The 14,747-nt window shown below is 45.6% G+C and overlaps 1 protein-coding gene across 2 annotated transcripts in view; it reads right to left on the bottom strand.

Moving 5' to 3' along the window:
• NR2C2 (nuclear receptor subfamily 2 group C member 2) overlaps nucleotides 1-12,066 on the bottom strand; it is an 83,175-nt gene extending 71,109 nt beyond the window's left edge. For both annotated transcript variants that reach the window (XM_030840878.2, XM_030840880.2), the window contains exon 1: nucleotides 11,725-12,066. The gene's annotated coding sequence lies outside the window, so the exon portion shown is untranslated. The remainder of the gene's footprint in view (nucleotides 1-11,724) is intronic.
• Between the last annotated feature and the right edge of the window lie 2,681 nt (nucleotides 12,067-14,747).

Raw genomic sequence — 14,747 nt, 5'->3', positions numbered from 1 at the left:
ATCCTCTGGTGATGTTAAGAAGGGAGGGAAAACATTTAACAAAGACTATGGGTGTCTGGATGTCAGGATATCAGGGAGTAAGATTCACCTGAGAGCCTGTTTTACTGGCTACCGCAGCCATAGGCTGAGACACATAGTGAGAAGGAAGGGTAAAGCTTTGGAAAGGGTACTGGGAGGTGGTTATCAATGAGGGGGTGTCCTTCAAGAATGAAAAGCTCCAGGGAACAGTGGGTCATGTCTACATATTCACTAGCACAATATAATTTTGCATTTGAAATTTGAAAAACAAAAAAATCCTATTGTTTTGCCAGTACAAACTAGACAAAGCACTTCAAAACAGCCTTGCTGGTAGAGCTGAGCAGGCTAATGTAAAGAGTAACTAACACTTACTGAGTGGTTACTATACCCCAGGCACTGTATTCATAAGTACTCTGGACTGAACACTAAAGCAGCTCTGGGAACAGAAACCTGAGTCTTCAAAGGCTGGTGCTTGACCCACTCAGCTCCTAACCCTGAAGGACTGCCCCCAACGACCACAATGTTTCCCAATTCATTAACCAAAGAGCTATAAAACCAAGTACCTTAAGTTAAAACAAAACAACAACAACAAACACTACAGAATATTTTCCTATGGTGGTTTTAAACTAATCAAGTTCAACCACCATCAACCCTTTAAAAATAACTAAGCAATAAGTTGGCTGCTGAGAATTAGTAACAACAATAAGAAGGAAAAGAGGAGGAAGAGGAGGAGAAAGTCCTTGTCCTTGAAGAACTTAAGAAGGAAACTACTAAGAGCTGTGCCATGTAGATGCTACAGAGTGTCCGAAGGAAGAAGCACCTCTGAGAGCAATGACAGTTTCACAGGACAGGAGCTGTTTAGACTGGTCTTGAAGGAAAGTGGGAATTTAGCAAGCAAACAGAGAGCGGATGGGAGAGAATTCTAAGCAGAGCTCAAACTGCAGGTTATGAGAATGGCACAGCAGAGGAACAGCAGGCAATCTGGTGGGGATTGTTGGAGAGGTCATGGGAGGAGAGAGGCTGACACTGTAGACAATGAGAACTATCAGAAGTTTGGTAGGGAAATGTAGTGATCACATCTGGATCTTCAAAAAAAAAATAAAAAATCCTTTGGGCGACAGTGTGGAGATGATAGAAAAGGACGGTCTATGGGAGGCCAGTTAGAAAGTGGTGGCAACAAAGACTATGGATGCAGGCAGACTCTTAAACTTAACCTGAACTAGTGAGTCCTTGCTGTATAGCACAGAAATGACAACAAGGCACAGTATATAAAAACTGTCATACAGATCACAGAATGGTGCAAGTAAAACTATTATTGCTTGGCCTCATGTGGCAGTAGGTTTTATAACATAAATTCTTTCAAATACAAGTAGATCAATATAACTCTTATATTGAGAGTAAGATATCTCTCTGCAAAGATACAGAGAACACAATGGTGACTTTAATCAACTCTTCCAGACTTACGAAAAGTGTACAGCTGACCAAACTTTGCAAACTTTTCAGCGGAGGGCTACAAACCCCAGTGACCTGCAGTGAAAGCTAGGCTCGGCCCAGGAGCACCTGAATCCCAGTGAGTTAGAGAACAGCCCAGCTATGCTCTCCACAGGGGCAGGCTGAGAGGCCAATGTCTCAAATAACAATAAACAAATCCTAGGACAAGGAAACTCTGTCTTCACTGACAGGAATGGGTGAGCCTACCTTTCCCTTCACAATCAACTGATTCACATCATCCTTATTTACGTATTACGTGGCCCATAATCATATAACATTCAAAATATTTACTGCCTTGGTAGTTTCTCTTCTAAACAAATATACTGGGTTTAGAGGCTCTGGCAGGCACTAATTTCTCTGATACTGAACTGCATGAAGTTATCATTAAGAATAGATCTTAATACATGGGGCTTCCCTGGTGGCGCAGTGGTTAAGAATCCTCCTGCCAATGCAGGGGACACGGGTTTGAGCCCTGTTCCGGGAAGATCCCACATGCCGCAGAGCAACTAAGCCCGTGCGCCACAACTACTGAGCCTGTGCTCTAGAGTCCACACGCCACAACTACTGAAGCCCGAGCGCCTGGAGCCCATGCTCCGCAACAAGAGAAGCCACCGCAATAAGAAGTCCACACACCTCAAAGAACAGTAGCCCCCGCTCGCCTGTGCGCAGCAACAAAGACTCAACGCAGCCAAAAATAGATAAATAAAATAAATTAATAAGGAAAAAAAAAAGAACAGATCTTTTTTTGTGTGTGTGTGTGGTATGCGGGCCTCTCACTGTTGTGGCCTCTCCTGTTGCGGAGCACAGGCTCCGGACACACAGGCTCAGCGGCCATGGCTCACGGGCCTAGCCGCTCTGCGGCACGTGGGATCTTCCCGGACCAGGGTACGAACCCGTGTCCCCTGCATTGGCAGGCGGACACTCAACCACTGCGCCACCAGGGAAGCCCAGAATAGATCTTAATACAATGTAAAGGGCCTAACACTGTGCCTGGCACACAGCAGGCATGCAATGCATGGGAGCTACTACTAGCACAAATTTCAAAGACATTTGAAAGCAACAACAAACTGTAAAATGCATATTATAATTAGGAATATGTCTCTCATTTTGACATAAGATCCACATGAAATTTAACTACATATGTATATGCATTATATGCTCATACAGCATTTATAACTGATTCTATTAAACTGCACAACTGAGTGAAATGAAATGGCTGAATTAGGATAAATCTCACAAATATTTAAAAATAAACCAATACCGAATAACTATTTGCAAAATACTACTGGGTACAGAACTTCTTGATAGGCACAAGGTATTCAGTGTAAGTTTTACTATGCTAAGATTGTCAGAATTCTCTTTATACTCATGGGAAAATAAAAACAAAAATATAAATAGCCTAAGAATTAAAAAATGAGAAATACATAGCTCAAGACTTGAAATCATAGATCAAGACTTGAAAACAGGAAATGGAAATCAAGTGACAGATTTAGAATAATTTAGTAGATGTTCATCAACATAAAAGATGCTTACGGGGATGTCTCTAAGGTCAAGTTGAGATATACATCCTGTCTGTCAGAAACCCTGACACTAGTTAGACTCAAAGATTACTTACCTTTTGGGTAAGGTGATATCCTGCCCCCACAGGAAACTTGTTTCTTCCATATTACAAGTCTGGGCTACGAGGAAGGGGCAGCGATGGTATGTGGGGGCTGGGGAGATGGGTGAGCAGTGACTTGCAGGGAAGAGAAGTGGCTCTCATCTACATGGAGTTCCTAGCTACCAGAGCAGTGCTACAGGTCTGTGTGTGGAGACCTTTCCTAAAATATCATTGTACAGTGTGGGTAGCTTTCCTGTTTCACCAAGGGCCCAAGTGTAAGGGTGAAATGCACCTTCTTTGTTTCTATTAGTGTGACCCAGGGGTAGACGGATGGAAGGAAAGCAGGACAGATTTTCTGAGAACCTACAACGTGCCTTATATCAAACTAGGCATCGTTTAATCCTTAACATACCTCCTGAGTAGGTATTATTAGCTGCACCAATGCAGACAGAAAAAAACGGAGACTCAGAAGTTTAATCAACTTGTTCCAAGTCATCCATCTGGAAAGAGGTAAACCTGGGATTCTAACTCAGGTCTCTTTGACTCTAAAACCTCTGCACCAGGGACTTCCCTGGTGGTCCAGTGGTTAAGACTCTGTGCTCCCAATGCAGGGGACCCAGGTTCGATCCTTGGTCAGGGAACTAGATCCTGCATGCGGCAACTAAAGATCCCGTACACGGCACCTAAAAGATCCCGCATGTCGCAATGAAGAACCCCCATGCCACAAATAAGACCCGGCGCAGTCAAATAAATGAATGAATGAATGAATGAATGAGTGAATAAAATAAAAAATAAAATAAAAAATAAAACCTCTGCACCACAGCGCCCTTCAAAATAGTTTCCCAGAAGAGGAAATCAAGAGAAGAGAATTTTAAAGAGTGACAGGAGACCAATTAATTATCCAAAGGAACAAGCTGCTTCCATCAATAAGCTTGATGATTTAATAACTCATTTATATAACCACTAATTCCTAAATATATGATTGATGTTTCAGTACTACTCACAGAAATTTCTGATCTAGCTCCACCAGGACAGTAACATGACAGTTCCTTTAGAACTTGAACACACCTTTCCCTTACAATTTTACCTACATAATAATCATATTGATTCAAACAGTGAGGATAATTTTATCATCATTTTTAAAGTAAAATTTTTTACTGAAGTATAACATGCAAATACAAAAGTGTACAAATCATAAATGAAACAGCTCAATGAATTTTCATTCAGAGAACACCACTCACATCAGAAAATAGAACATTACTAGCACCTTAAAAGGCTCCCTTGTTCGCCCTCAGAGTCCCTTACTTCCCTTCTCTCCTGACTTTCACTATCATGGATTCGTTTTGCTTGTTTTTGAGCTGTATGTTAATATATTTTTTGTGTGTCTGGATTCTTTTCCTCATTGTTGTGATAACCATGAGTAGTCAGTGCATTTTCATCCCTGTATAGTATTCCAACATATGACTATGCCACAATTTACTTATCCATTCTATAGCTGATGAACATTTAGACTGTTTCTAGTCTGGAGCTCTTATGACTGGTGTTCCTATGAACACTCCTGTACCGATGGTCCCTGACTTAGGGTGGCTTGACTTACGATTTTTCAACTTTATCATGGTGTGAAAGTGATATGCATTCAGTAGAAATTGTACTTTGATTTTTGAATTTTGATCTCTTCCCGGGCTAGCAGTATAAAGTTACGATCCTCTCTCATGATGCTGGGCAGTGCCAGCTACAGCTCCCAGTCAGCCACGTGATCAAACAACCACTACACTTACAACTGTTCTGTTTTTCACTTTCAATATAAATTACTGGAGATATTCAATACTTAATTATAAGATAGACTTTCTGTTAGATGATTTTGCCCAACTGCAGGCTAATGTAAGTGTTCTGAGCATGTTTAAGGTAGACAAGGCTAAGTTACGATGTTTGGTAGGTTAGGTATATCAAATGCATTTTCGAATATATTTTCTTTTTTAATTAATTAATGGCTGCGTTGGGTCTTGTTGTTGCGCGTGGGCTTTCTCTAGTCACAGCGAGTGGGGGCTACTCTTCGTTGTGGTACATAGGCTTGTCCTTGCGGTGGCTTCTCTTGTTGTGGAGCACAGGCTCTAGGCGCACAAGCTTCAGTAGCTGTGGCACACGGGCTTCAGCAGTTGTGGCTTGTGGGCTCCAGAGAGCATGCTCAGTAGTTGTGGCGCACGGGCCCAGGTGCTCTGCAGCATGTGGGATCCTCCTGGACCAGGGCTCAAACCCGTGTCCCCTGCATTGGCAGGCGGACTCCTAACCACTGCGCCACCAGGGAAGTCCCCTTGACATATATTTTCAACTTACAAATAACCCCATCATAAGTCAAGGAAGATCTGTACATGCCTTTTGAAAATTTTCCTACTTTAAAAAACTGTCTTTTACCTCTTCAGAAAAGAGACATATGTTATAAATTTAAAATTTCTTAAAAAAAATCTGTACTGTATTAATTATGTCATCAAACATATCCTAATTACCACTCTTTTCAGCCAAAGGCTGACATGCACTTTGAGATTTGTGCTTTTAATCTTGGTAAAAGGTGACTTTTCAGTAATTCCAGGCTTATTCACCTCATCAACCTAGTAGAAGGAAGCATTATTGCAGAAGCAATGGATGAGTGGAGAGAAAGAGAATGAGGGCAGTACAAATGACATTTCTGTAATGTTCTACAAATAATACATAATCAGATTCACTGTACAATAAATACCACCAGGGGAAATGCATCCTGAAGCCTGCTGACATTGTTTAACTTCTTAAGAGCCATCCAATCTCAGCTGTCTATCTTTCTCAGTGGAGACCTGCCTGCCACATAGAGGTAGGCAGTTATTGGAGTTTTTATTGGAGGTGCATGTGTGGGCAGCCAGGTAAGAAACTTTTTTTTTGGCGTAGCTTCTATTCAAACATGAACAATAAAGGTAAGTAAGGTGGCTCCCAGTAAAACCATAAAACCTTCAAGTTTGTGTCTGGCCCTGCCAGCCTCTCATTTCTCTCCCCACTCTTTGAATAGCATTCACTTCATTTTCCAGGCCTCAACACCGTCTCTCATACCTTCCACTAATCCAGTGAGAGAATGATATGCTCTTCTATCATTGGCAGAAATTCCCCCCTATCAACATGTTAACACTTCCAGGGATTAGAATCATCAGGGTTACTGTCGATAATTTTGGAATGAAAGGTTTCACCTCCTATTATGGACTTCAGGCCTCTTATTAGAGTGGAAGAGGTATCACACTCTGTCCCTGAGGCTGGGTTTCATGATTATAGGCTACCTGGAGCCCAGGGGTAATCAGAAAGATAGCTGAGCATCTGAGCTAGCCTGTTCCTTTCCCATCCTTAACAATTCCCTTCCCATCCCTCTGCTCCAAGACTCCCAGATGCTGGGGTATGAATCTGCTCTTTCTGTCCCCCTAACAGTACCCTATGCCAATGCCCTGATCTGGACTTTAATGTCTTCTATCCACTCCCCCCACCATCACTGTGAGCTATGCTAGTTGACTGTTCCCAGGGAGTCTTGCCTTTTTGTACAGAGCCCCTGCCGCTTAAAGCTCTAGCACTCAGGGCACCTGAAGAAAGAATGGGAAGCAAGTAGCAGCAGTGCGTGACAAGGGATATGGGGAAGGAATGGCAGGATGGGACAGAGTCACAAAGAGAATCTCAGCCCCCAGGCCTATTAGGTTGAGGCAAGTGAAACTCCAACAGGTAAGAGCATATCTTTTACAACGTGTGACAGATTAGGTTAAAGATAATAATACATGGAGGGAAAAAGTCTACATCTAAGCTGCTCATAACCAGCAATAAAGTGAAAAGAGATAAACTAACCTCTGACAGGTGAGTTTTGCATCAGGTGTGAGGCTAGACTTGATGAGCCTTAAGTGATTCCTTCCCAAATTCCCCCTATGCAGTATTGATTAAGGGGGACTAGTATCTGCTCTACGAGGTGCTTTGGGACTAAAGGAGCACATGGCACATAGGTAAGCAAACTCAGGGATAAAAATCCCAAATGAAAGCCCTTAATACGTGGAGACAGTCAGGCAGCTAGACACATGAGGCCAGTGTTCAGGGCCAACGTTGAAGGTGGGCTGATCCACACAGGCCCACCTGCCTTGCTCTCTATGCCATTTGGATAACAAGTGGTCCCTGTTTCTGACCCAAATCTCAGTGTTGGCTCCCCGCCTCCCCATTTTACAACTGGGGAATGTATAAGCCTCAGAGAGGCTACCCACTCAAGGTTCCAGAGACAGGCGATACACTGTCACTTGACTCCTTGGAGACACATGCTAAAACTTCCCAGAAGTCCTCATGAAGTGACGTTATTACACATAGGTTTTCCTTCTTTCTGTAAAGGCATGTGCATGAAAACAAAACTTCAAGGTCACCATAAATACAACTGTTGAAAGCAATAAATAATTTAATGTTATAAGATAATATACACATACATATAAATATATATATATATTTAGCTTTTTCATTAAACTATCAGTTCTTTGGTTACCCTGAATTAAGTAGTTCAAGGAATCAAAAGTGTTGGATTGAACAAGTGATACCAAAAAATCCTTCAACAGGATAGAAAAGAAACATCCAAAAATAAATAAATAAAAGGGTGGCTGTTGTTTTAAAAATACCACAACACTTTATTTGTAAAATCTGTATTATATAAGTCAACAAAAATTTTCTATTTACCATGCTTTTAAGCAGAAGCTTGATATATACCTGGCAAAATGTGCTTTTAAACTTGGTAAAGCAATCACAAGGTGATTTTCAATAATTCCACTGCATGAATCAATTTATCTTTGGAAAGATTTTTTTTTTTTTTTTTGCGGTACGTGGGCCTCTCACTGTTGTGGTCTTTCCCGTTGCGGAGCACAGGCTCCGGACGCGCAGGCTCAGCGGCCATGGCTCACAGGCTCAGCCGCTCCGTGGCATGTGGGATCTTCCCGGACCGGGGCACGAACCCATGTCCTCTGCATCGGCAGGCGGACTCTCAACCACTGCGCCACCAGGGAAGCCCAAGATAACTATTTTAAATTAATGGCTACAGAGGCTGAACTCCCAACTCTCTGCAAACCCATTAAGTCTTCTTCTCTGTTCTTTGATCTCCTGTGATAGAATAAGACCAGCATTTTTTATTTCAAGAAAATCACACTGGTGCTTTGATTTTTCAGTTAAAGTAAATGGCATGATTATTTTTGGCTGTTTACTAATGAGTTCCATGCGAACTCATTAACTTTCATGTAATTTACCTTGTAATACAACTAATTATTAAATTATCTATTTCTTGTCTCAAAAAGACCGCCCATAAATCAACATATTAAGTGTGTAAAAAAGGATTTATGTGGGTTATCTTACCCATATTCAAGTTTGCAGGCAGTGCCATATCTGTGAGGAACCACTTCCTGAATTCATCCAAATACCGTAACAGATATTTATTTTATTGCCGGCACTGCTTCTGAATTGCTAACAAGCCCACATAAAAAGGCACCATCAATGAGCAGCAACTTAGTTAGCAGTGATATCATAAATTATAAACTATTCATTCACTCAACAAGTAGTGCCAGGCACTCTGCTAAGTGCTGGAAATATAATGGTGCCCAAAATGATTCCTGCTCTCATAAGGTAAGGGGAACAGGTATCAATCAAACAATCACATTATGGAGTGTAACTATGAAATGAGATAAACGTTAAAAAGGAAAAGAAGGGCTTCCCTGGTGGCGCAGTGGTTGAGAGTCCGCCTGCCGATGCAGGGGACACAGGTTCATGCCCCGGTCCAGGAGCATCCCACATGCCGCAGAGCGGCTGGGCCCGTGAGCCATGGCCGCTGAGCCTGCGCGTCCGGAGCCTGTGCTCCACAACGGGAGAGGCCACAACAGTGAGAGGCCCGTGTATCGCAAAAAAAAAAAAAAAAAAAAAAAGGAAAAGAACACAATGTAAAGAAAAAGAATCTGATCTAGACTGGCATTGGGCATCAGAGAGCGATTCCCTGAGGAAGCGATGCTTAAGCTGACATCTGCAGGACTAAGGTGTATGGGGGGCGGGGGGGCAGGGGGCAAATGAGGACTGCAGGCTGAGGGAACATCATCTGAAAGGGCCTGGGGTAAAGGTAAGCCACACTTTCAAGAAAACTGAAGGCAGGCCAGTGTGTTTCATGCACAGGGAGCTAGGGATACAGGGATAAGAAAATGACGTAAAGTCTTAGAAAGGTTTTAAAATAGGGAGCAGGCAAAGGACCTCTACCATTATATCCTGCTAGGGCTTTAACACTATAATGCCTGTAAGAGAATTCTGTAAACTGTAAAGCACCCCACACTTTTGTTAATAGTATTAGTTACACTACTTTGTTTTCTAAATAAACTTTTGGTCTGGATGCCAAGTGACTAGCTGAAAGCAGAAGAGCCAAAACTAGTACCCCAGTGTTCTAATGCAGTGTTTTGCCCCTACACCACACTGCCTAAAAATCTCATTGTTTGCATCACTTAACCAGTCCAATGTCTTTACCAGACAGCTAGTGCTTCATGACAACAATAACTCCAATTGTGAGCATTTACGTCACTTTTCTAAGCTCCTTATTTACATTAAACTCATTTAATCCTCAATTCTAGAAGGAGGGTTCTATTTACTGTCCAGATGAGGACAATGAGCCTCAAAAAAGTTAAATAACTTACTCAGAATCACAGGGCTAGTAAATATTGGCACTGTTACCCACAACACTATTTAGCTTCTGCCTACAACATTTGTGTGGGTATGTGTATGTATGCAGATGTATTAGGGAAAGAGGGAGAGAACAGAACTCAGGTGTATAGAACTATATTCACATACTTGACACCCACCAATGTCTTAGTCAACTAGCGCCTGGGTAATAGGGGGGTTCAGGAAATATTTGAGGAATTGAGGATGAACACAAGGGAATGACAAAGGATTTGAATCTGGAAGTAAAGTGATTTTCTGAGGCTTTCCACCAAGTCATGTATTCAACAGGTATTCATTTCACGGCTATATTTTCCTCGACTCTCTCGTTGATTATTAAATTAGAGATTTATTCTCTATCACCTTTGTCATATTTCACATACCTCAGCCTGGAGGTAGAGGGGAATAATGGACGGGACAACGAACGAGCTCTCCAGCCTCACTCACACCAAACGCCTTCCCTCCTGGGGCTTTCTTTGCATTTGCTGTTTTCTCTCTCACGCTATTCCTTCCTTGGGTTCCTCCATTCAAACATCACGTCCTCACGGAGCCCTTCCCCGACCATTCAATCGCAGCTGCGTCAGGCTTTCAACACATCCAGTTTCACTTCACTTACTTCACAGGATTTACCACTCTCCGAAATCACCTCTTTAATTGTCTATTCACCCTACCCCCAATTATAGGAGGGCAGGGGCCTGGTCTAGCTGGTTCTCTGGATGTATCCCCAGTGCCCCAGACTAAGCAAATACGTATGTAATCAACGAATGATAAGAGAACACTCCAGATTCTCCTCTGTTCTCTCAAGCCCTCAATATCCTTAGGCTTTCCACTCTGGGTGGCTCCACACTCCATTTTCAACAACACCACCATTTTTCCATTACTCTGAGGTTCGGAAAGTAGCCTGGACTCCATTTTCTGAGTTGAGCCCCTCAAACGATCTGAGAAGGGAGGTCCGGCCTGGCAAGAACGCCCATCCTCCCATTTCACAGTCGATGAAATTGAGCCTCATACGGGCAGGAGCCTAAGGTGTCCAGATTCCAAAAAGCCCTTCCCACGAGCCAGCGCCCTGGGTTCAGGATGCTTCAACACCTTTATTACTATTGTTCCACAGCACTCATTCTGGACGCGTTCCACGCGGAGGACGCGCCCGGGCCCTAGCCGCGCGCCTCACGCTCACCCGGCCGCGCCCCCGCCCCGCCCCCGGCGCCCTGGCCCCACGTCGCGCCCCGGCCCCACGTCGCGCCCCGGCTTCTGCTCCCACCCCGCCAGGGCTCCCGCGACGCGCGGGGACCGCCCCCTGCCGACAGATCCAGTCAGCAAAGCCTCGGGGGGCGGCGCCGCGGGGCCCCGGCCCTCCTATCTGGGCGCCAACTGGCCCACCCAGCTGTCGCTCACAAGCTCGCGCCCGCACCCGCCTTCCTCCCTTTCCTCCACCCTCCCCTTCAGGAAAAAACGGCGGTTGGGCCGCAGCGGCCGCCAACTGCGGGCGGGAAGCGGAGGGTAGAGGAGCCGGGGAGCGAGAGAAGGAGGGACTGCAGAAAGGAGGAGGCGATAGAGGAGGAGGAGGGGAGCGTGGCCCAGCAGGAGCCATCTCCGCCGAGAACAAAATGGCGGCGTTGGCGGAGGGCCAACTGTGAGGCGGGGCCGCGGCCATCCCCCTCCGCCCCCACCCTCGTGCCGGCCGGGCCGGACAGGGGTAGCCCGCTCGCTCCGCCGGCCGCGGGCGGGGAGGGGAGGGGAGCGGCCCGGCCCACTATGCAAAGCGGTTGGCGCCGGCGCCGCCGCCCCGTGGCAAAGGTAAAAGGGTCGGGTTCAGCCGCCGCCGCCGCGGCGCCTCCATGTCCGCGCGCCAGGACCGCCCCCTCCGCCGCCGGCCCGAGCCCGCCCCGGCCTTTTTTCAATTTTACCTCAGGATTTGGCGCCAAAGCGACCTCGAAGCAGGTCCCGTGTCTGCGGCGGGCGGCCCCCGGCGCGGAGGGCAGGGCGCGGGGAGGCCGGCTTCCCGGCGTCGGCGGATGGCGGGAGCCCCGGGGCCGCGGGCTCGCAGGTCAGCGGGCGAGAGACGAGACGCCCAGGTGGGAGTGGGGCGGCGAGGGCGGGCCCGGAGGCGCCGCCGGGGTCGCGGGGAAGGAGGGGTTTGTTATTGTTTTTGTCAGTGAAAGGTCAGAGTTCGTGACCCCGGTGCCGCCGCCGCCGCCGCCCGCGCGCTGGTAGGAGGAGGGCGAATGTTCTTCTTCCTCTTCCCAGAGCCAGCCTCGCTGCGGCCGCGGGGGGCGGGCGAGCACGCGATTGGCTGAGGCGCGCGCGCGCAACGGAACGCGGCGGTCGCGCTGCTCCGTCCGGCCCCTTGGCGGCTCGGCGGCGGCGGCGGGCGCAGGGCGCAGGGTTTCGCGCAGTCGCCGGGGTGTCTGCCCCGGCTGGGTCCGCACCGCTGCAGGGCCACCATGTAGGTTAAATGCCGAGGTCGTCGGGGTAAGGGGTTGGTTGGTCGTTTTCGAAGGCCAGGAACGCCGGGTACCGTTATTCAGGGGCCAGCCCGTCCCTCCCAGGGGCCCGCGAGCTCCTCGAGTCCGGGTAGGGGCTGTGTTCTCGCTGTGACGTCCTCCACCCCGGCCCCCGCCGAGCTGAAACCTCTGTGTTGATTGAGGAAGCAATGAGAGAGCGGAGAGCCTGTAGGTCGGAAGCGGGTGGTTTGTTGGGTGGGTATTGAACTGTTTGTGCCCTACTCGGTATAGATGGTCCGAGGAGGCACCAGTTTCTGAGAGTATCAGGTCAAGTGCATAAAGAGTATCGCGATTTGAAACGAGTAAACCATGCTTAAATGTGTATTAAAAAACTCTTTGCAGGATTGCTTAAATTATATAAATACAATTGCTTCTCTTGAGCCTATGAATCTTGGGTTGTAGGTTTTCATTAGCTACTTCTCTCTTTTAAGTGGTTTTGACTTGCTTTGGAAGGTGTGGACCACTGTTTTATCAGGGATGCCCTGAAGTGCTTAGGCCAGACTCCTTGATCACCATGCTTTCTCTGTAGGCCGAAGATCCTCTGCTAATTGATTTTTTTCCTGCACTTTTCATCTTTATTATGATTACTGACTCCAAGGTGGATGGTTTAAGCTTTTTTCTTAAACAGTGGCCATTTGGGCTTTTATCAGTGTGACCCCAGATTTGAGTATTTTGTCCATAATCGTGTAAAATTTTTATTTGATAGGAAATGCTTTAAACATTTTCCTTCCTTGTTTTCACCTTGCAAGGAAGTAAGTGGGGAAAAGAGTTAAATTTATAATGTCGTGGTGAACCACAGATCCTGAAGCTGGAAGGGGTCTCAGAGATGATATGGTTGAATCCTCTTCTGGCAGAAAGATTTTACAGGAGAGGCAGATGAGACCAAAGAGGTCAAATGATATGCCTAAGGGAACACAGTGCTTTGATGGTAAATCCTTGTAAACATGGACTGCTTTGTAATTGTGTACTTTTTTTCCCAAAAATTGTTTTTAATGTTATATAATACTTACAGATATAGTTTTAAAATACACACTTAAATGAGTTTTAAGGGTTTTTTTGGCAAATTATAATTGTTCTAGATTTTTAAATGAATACTAAAAATAGTTAATGTTTCTATGATGGCTTATAGTTTTCTTAATTTTCTCCATTTAATACTCAGCAATTCTGGAGCAAGGCACTGTTATTTCATTTTACTAAGGCGCAGGAACTGACACCCAGATAAGTTAAGCAACCTTCCCAGTGCTACAGGTGCAGAAAGTGAAGCCAGGGCTCTAATCTAGTCCTTTTCACCTTAAGGTTTATGTTGTAAACCATGCTGCATCAGTTTGCTTTGTTCGTAGTAGTATTCAGTAAAATTTCCAGTTAAAACAGGGATCCTCAACCCCTGGGCCATGGACCAGTAGCAGTCCATGGCCTGTTAGGAACCGGGCGCACAGCAGGAGGTGAGTGGTGGGTGAGCAAGCGAAGCTTCATCTGCCGCTCTCCACCGCTCCCCACCGCTCTCCGTCGCTCACGTTACCGCCTGAACCACCCCGCACCCCTCCTTCTGTGGAAAAATTGTCTTCCATGAAACCGGTCCCTGGTGCCAAAAAGGTTGGGGACCACTGGGTTAAAAGGTTAGTTGTTCAATATTAAAAGTAATAGCAAAGTTCACAATCTTGATGGGCTTGAGCTCTTTTCGTCCCCTGAAGGACAGAAGCACATGTACATACACACACAGATTGCAAACAGTATCAGCAGGTAAAAGGCTTCTGCAAGCTGAGGGCACCACTGCCACAGTGCTATTTTTTGTTCCATTGTGTTTTTGGTAGAAGCTTTTAGTGAGAACTCTTAAATGGCTTTGTAACACTTGATGGACTTTATAATCACAAAAATATTATACATTTTGTGTTATACTAGCTATACTTTTTGACTGTTAATATGATGTATCCACATTTGCATTAACAGTGCTTTTAACGTTTTATCAGCCTTTAAAATAAAGTGTTCTTAATTGCAGAGTGTACTTCAGAACTGCCAGGCCCCCCGTTGGGTCTGAAACTGTAAGCTTTGGGTGGGGCCTGGCATCAGCACTTGTACTGAGCATCACAGATCATTCTGATGCACACTACAGGCCCAAATCACTGATCTAATTCCAAAAATGTGTGGCAGAAAAAAGAGACAAAACTTTTTGTTTAACCTTTTAAAAGAATCTTTTTTAACTCCTTAACTATGCCTGAAGATTACTCATTGACAGGGCCAGTGGCTCAGTGGGAATGATATATCCAGCAGTACCCAGCCCTTGTGGGTGCATCGCCTCAGCACCTACCCATCCTGAGCCCTGTATCGAAATGTGCCTTGTCCTGCTCTGTCTCGGCCCTTAACACAGTACCTAGTACAGAAGTACAGAATGGGCATGAAGTGGGCATTTATTTCCTTTTTTTTTTTCG

Source organism: Globicephala melas, chromosome 11 (assembly GCF_963455315.2).
Source record: "Globicephala melas chromosome 11, mGloMel1.2, whole genome shotgun sequence".
Classification (NCBI taxonomy): Eukaryota; Metazoa; Chordata; class Mammalia; order Artiodactyla; family Delphinidae; genus Globicephala; species Globicephala melas.
The sequence above is the reverse complement of the archived record's forward strand: the minus strand, read 5'-3'. Positions and strand labels throughout refer to the sequence as shown.